This window comes from Aulostomus chinensis, chromosome 1 (assembly GCF_037954235.1).
Source record: "Aulostomus chinensis isolate RoL2024-O1b breed Wild chromosome 1, RoL_Achi_v1.0, whole genome shotgun sequence".
Taxonomy (NCBI): Eukaryota; Metazoa; Chordata; class Actinopteri; order Syngnathiformes; family Aulostomidae; genus Aulostomus; species Aulostomus chinensis.
Window position 1 is genome coordinate 18844285 of NC_141320.1, and position 5455 is coordinate 18849739.

At 43.1% G+C, this 5455-nt stretch overlaps 1 non-coding gene across 1 annotated transcript; it reads left to right on the top strand.

Moving 5' to 3' along the window:
* Window positions 1-572: 572 nt before the first annotated feature.
* trnaq-uug (transfer RNA glutamine (anticodon UUG)) lies at window positions 573-644 on the top strand. The gene has a single exon. It is a non-coding gene; the product is annotated as a tRNA-Gln (tRNA).
* Window positions 645-5455: the final 4811 nt, after the last annotated feature.

Below are 5455 nucleotides of genomic sequence, written 5' to 3' on the forward strand. Positions count from 1 at the left end.
CTGTTCCCTGCAGCTTGGACATCAGATTAGAACGAACCACACTCACTAACTCACCTGTTCTTAACCACTGAGAGCTGATTGGGTTAAACATGGAAAAACACTGACTCACTATGAGGATGTTCTCCTGCCCTGTGTGGGTGGAGCCAAGAGAGTAAAAAGACTGTGAGACCCAGAAATCAGGGCTTCTTCTCCTCCATCTTAAGGTGGTTAGACTGAAGTCTCAGCTCTGACTCTGGATCTGTTCTCTGTGTGCCAACATAAATGTGATTGGACCAGAGAAGTTGATGAGGATTTGTTAACCTGAACCATGATAGAAAATTGTTTTAGTTTATTTGACAGCTGATTGAAGACGTGGGTCAAAACTGACCGTTACCATAGAGATGGGAACATGAAGCTGACACAAGAGGAAGGTTCCAGCTCTGAAAAAGGAGTCTGCAACCATTAACAGGAATGAGCGGAAGACAATGGATGAATGGATGGATGTTTGTGAAAATTAAAACCAGACAACCACTGTAGTCCCTCCTACATGATAAGCGCCATAATTTTTCTCACTCATGTCTTTTTTTTAGACTGGTTCCATGGTGTAATGGTTAGCACTCTGGACTTTGAATCCAGTGATCCGAGTTCAAATCTCGGTGGAGCCTCCAGCAGGTCTCTGACGGACTTTGAAAGAGGAATTGGATTTTTCTATGGCCAACTCCTGCTACTTGGCTGTGGCTGGTTGGGAGGAGGCTCAGGCCCTAACAACGCTGCCACCACCTTCAATTAAGACCTCAGTTTTGTCCTGGTTGAGCTGGAGAAAGTTCTCTGTCACCATGACAGGTAAATGGACATCAACTGGTCCTGAGTCATCAGGAGACACGGCGATGTGAAAAGGAAAGAATCGCTGCAAGCTTGACAAATAACTGGCACAAACCAGGTTCAAGCCTGGACTTTGGACACTGGTATCTCCCATCAACTCCTAATCTAGCATCTCTGCTGAGGGTCCAACTATTTTACAGAACATTTGAGCATCACAACACTTAGCAGGACCTTCAAGTTGGATTCTCAGAGACTATTTCCCCAACCACTACATTGGCATCTACACTGCCCAGATAGCAGGAGTCTTTGGGCCAGATCCGTTTGAAAGCTTCCTGATCCGGCTGTGGTGCACACATGACGGTTGTGGCCCACACATGAAATACAGGTTTTAACCCGAAAGCTCCAAAATCCAAGGTGAAATGAAAATGTGTGGAACTAACTGGATTCGGTCCGAACATCCGAAGGTGCCAAATACTAAAGTAAAATCAGAACTGGACCAATCCTGGGTCTGGTGTGGTGCTGATCTGCAATCGGGATGCGGGCCGTTTTTGGGCCATCGTGCGTCGAGACACTGTTTGTGTTCAAAGTTAAAGTCCCACAATAAGAAGTAGCTGAATCTGACAGGTGAAGGTTTGGAACTACAAGATGGTGATGTTTCCTTGACTTGATGCTCTGACTGTCAGGGTGGATGACAGCTTCTTCTGCTGCTGCATCTGAGTGGCTAAGATTTGTGTCCAACCAGATCAACGTAAAGAGCTTCAACAGACAAACTGTCCAGTTTAACAACAAATACCAGTCAGTAGGGCTGAGTATCGATTCAGATTTTCCTAATCGATTTGATTCGATTTTCCGAGGTCCGATTCAATTCAATTCACGATTCAATTCGATATCCATTTATTTATTTATTTAAACCTGACCAAGTGACTGACAACACAAAAAAATGAATGAATATAAATCAAATTAAAATAAATTACAAGATAGACAATGTAAATTATGTATATGTATATATACAATGTATATTATTCAAGTATCTCCAAAGATGACACACATAAACAGGACACTCACTTAGCTACAACTGTCTCACAGCTTTTGTGCAATAACACTACAATGGTTGTGACAACTGCATCAGAAAAGAATTAACAGCCATCTGTTGACTCAAATAAATGTAGGCAAATTAAAATAGCGCCAATATCTCCATTTTTTGGAACATGGTCTGTATATTTGAAACATACAATGTAAACTGAAAAACACCATCAGACAAGTGGTGACATTCCATCTTGTTTTCCAGGCATTCTGAACTTCCTGTTTGGGTTTGTTTTGTTTTTCATTCATGCAAAAAAGAAAAGTATTTCCAAGTCTAAACAGCTCTGAATTACTCCTTAAAGGGTTTTCTTGACACACGAATGAAAAAGATCTTGTAAACTTCTGAACAATAATCACAAACCTAAGTCCATAAAACTTCAAGACCTGTCATCCCTTTTCTTACTTGTTGGAGAGAGTAAGATTTTTCTGCATGAAAAGGAGTTGATCAACATGTTGAGGAGTAAGGCAGCTCCTTTTTGCCATCACAACATCCCCAGTGGTGGAAAAAACCCGCTCGGACGGGACACTGGTACCAGGTACACAAAGGTACTGTTTTGCTTGGTGGGCCAATAGGGGATCCTGCTTTGCATGTGTTCTCCACCAGTTGAGAGGATTCTCAGAGAGTGGAATGGGTGTTACTTCCCTGTATATTTTGATTTCATCCTGGGCCTTTTCAAATACAGTTTTCTGTGTAACTGTGTCTTTCCGCATGTAGGCTAACCCTAGGAGAGACATCAGTGCAGAGGATTCCTTTGGTCTCTTTGGTGGAGCAACATCTTCAATGGGATCAGGCACAGCTTCTTCTTTTCCACCAAAAGCAGATGTTTGCTGTTTGAAAATAGCAAGAAAATGATCTGGAAAGTCACTTGGAACACAATTCAGAATACAACTGCTTAATATTAAAATAATGAAGACAAATTAAATTTGAGTTGAATACAGTAAAGTACAAAAACTGTAGGAAATAAGGTTTTTTTTTGTGTCAATAACTTACATTAGATGCCTCCGCCTGTGCCACAACAGAAGCTTCAGTCACCAGTCGGGAGAATGTGTGGTTCCAGGCCTCATCAGACAAGAAAGGCAGAGCCTTGAAACGAGGGTCTGACGCTGAAGCAACATAGAGCCTGTCCTTCAAGGCACGAACCTTGAAAAGATATATTTGATCACTTAAATATAATTTAATTGGAAATGAATGTGCATGAATGCACACGCATTCACCTACATACTTTTTAAGCTTACCTTGAATTGAGGTTGTTGTCTGCTGCTGTCCTGACCTCTTTGATGACTGTTGAATCCTGGGGGACACAGCGCATCTCTTCCAACAGTTGTGCATGCAAGGGTGCAATGATGGACAGAGTCTGGGATTTTTCCTCAGACATGGCAAGAGTGGCTGCTTTCAGTGGCTGCTTTCAGTGGCTGAAGGGCTTTGACCACATCCTCTGCTACTCTTTCGTCCACTTCTGTCAACGTGCAGACATCTTTCTCGTTTCTGCGTACTTCAGGTGACAGCAGAGCTGCTGAGATGGCTGGTTGCTGCTCGAGGAAATGGTCCAGCATCTCCAGTGAGCTATTCCAACGTGTCACCACGTCAATCACCATCTTGTGCTCAGGAAGCTCCAGCACCCTTTGCTTCTCTCTGAGGATGCGGCTCGCCGTAGAGCTACGATGAAAAAATGCAGCGATGCGTCTGACTCTGCCGAGCAAGCGTGCAGCTGTAGGGATTTTCAGCGCAGTTTGCGAGGCTAAATTAAGAAGGTGTGCAAAGCAACCAATGTGCAACAAGCCCGTCCTCTCCGCAGCGCGGACAATATTTGCTGCATTGTCAGTTCCGATGGCTGGCACCTTGTTCGTAAGCTTCCACTCGCCTATTGCACTGAATAACAGTTCACTGAGTTTTCTCGCTGTGTGGCTGGTTTCCACGGCTCTGGTTTGAAGAACATAGCATGCGAGGACCCAGTCACTAATGTAGTGAGCTGTAATGGTCAGATATGAATCTGTTGCTCTTGACGTCTAACAATCACAAGTCAATGCTACGTTCTCTGCTGAGTGAAGCGAAGTTTCGATGCTTTGTTTTAAGCTTGCGTTCATGTTTGGTATTGTCACTTCACTTAGGTGTTTGCAAGTCGGCAAAATGTAGCGCGGCTCCAAAGTTTTTATGAGACCTCGGAAACCGTCGTTTCCCCGACGCTGTAAGGTCGGATGTCTTTGCATATAAAAACTGCGACAGCCTCGGTTATCTTATACCTGCTCCAGGCTGCGTTGTTTGAGCCGTGTCGACTGGTTTTCTGCTGGGTGATGTCTTGACAAGTGGAGATTTGTCGTATTCCCACAGTACTTTACCATCCCGTTGCATAGGTTGCATATTGCTCCCCCCCCCCCCCCAAGTCGTCGTTTTCTCCGTCCTTAAAACCAAAGTGCACCCAAACATCGGCCTTTAATCTCGCCGGGGGTGCCTTCAGGGTTGTGCTTCCTTCCGCCATGTTTGCTTGACTGGTAGTAAATTCTCGCGAGATCACATTCCATTAAAACTGGCGCCAAACGCTGATCACGCGAGACTGCCAGAGTTGATACACAGGCTGTTCTCTGCGAGTTGGAAATCGATCTGTGGGTTTTATGAATCGATATCAAACCATGAAAAGGAAAATTGATTCAAATGGATTAAATCGATTTTTTAAACCCAACCCTACTCATTAACGATAAATCTTCCATGCAAACCAAAGTTAAACATGGTGTTCCCCAAGGTTCAGTGCTGGGGCCGATACTCTTCACTTTATATATGCTTCCTTTAGGTCATATTATTCAAAAACACTCCATACATTTCCATTGTTTCACAGATGATACTCAATTATATTTATCAATAAAGCTGGATGAAGGCCAACAGTTATCCAATCTACAAGCATGCATTCCAGACATGAAGGCCCGGATGACTTATAACTTGTTACTGTTCAACTCTGATAAGACAGAAGTTCCTGTGCTTGGCCCAAAACCCCTTAGAGACATTATCTAGTGATGTCACTGCTCGATTGTAACTCTTAATTATCATATATTTTTATTTACTTTATTATCAGGCTGTACTAACAAGTGGTTGAAGACTCTGCAGCTGGTCCACAATGCAGGTGCACACATAGAAATAAAGCGTAAAGCATAGACAAGAAGCATAGACAAGAAACTAGGAAGAGAGAGCACATCACGCAAATCTTAGCTTCGCTGCACTGGCCTCCAGTAAAATCCAGAGTAGCGTTTAAAATCCTTCTCCCAGCTTGTGAAGCTCTTAAAGGACAATTCCAGTGCAAAACAAACCTAATGTGTGTTCTTGTATTATTAATTATTTTTGAAGAATTGCAGGGATGTATTTTTGCAACATTCAAAAGTAACCTGGTTTGGTTGCATACTGCAAATTAGCTCTCAACACAGGTTTAACAGAAAAGTCACGCAGAATCTCGTGTCTTTCATGATGTTTCTTGTGTTGCAGCAGGTATCTGGAGGGTGGGGAGCTGTTCATTCCTCCTAGTTGGAAGCACCTGGGCCCATTTTTGATTTATCGTGGTGTTTTTTTTAGTTAAATACATTCATT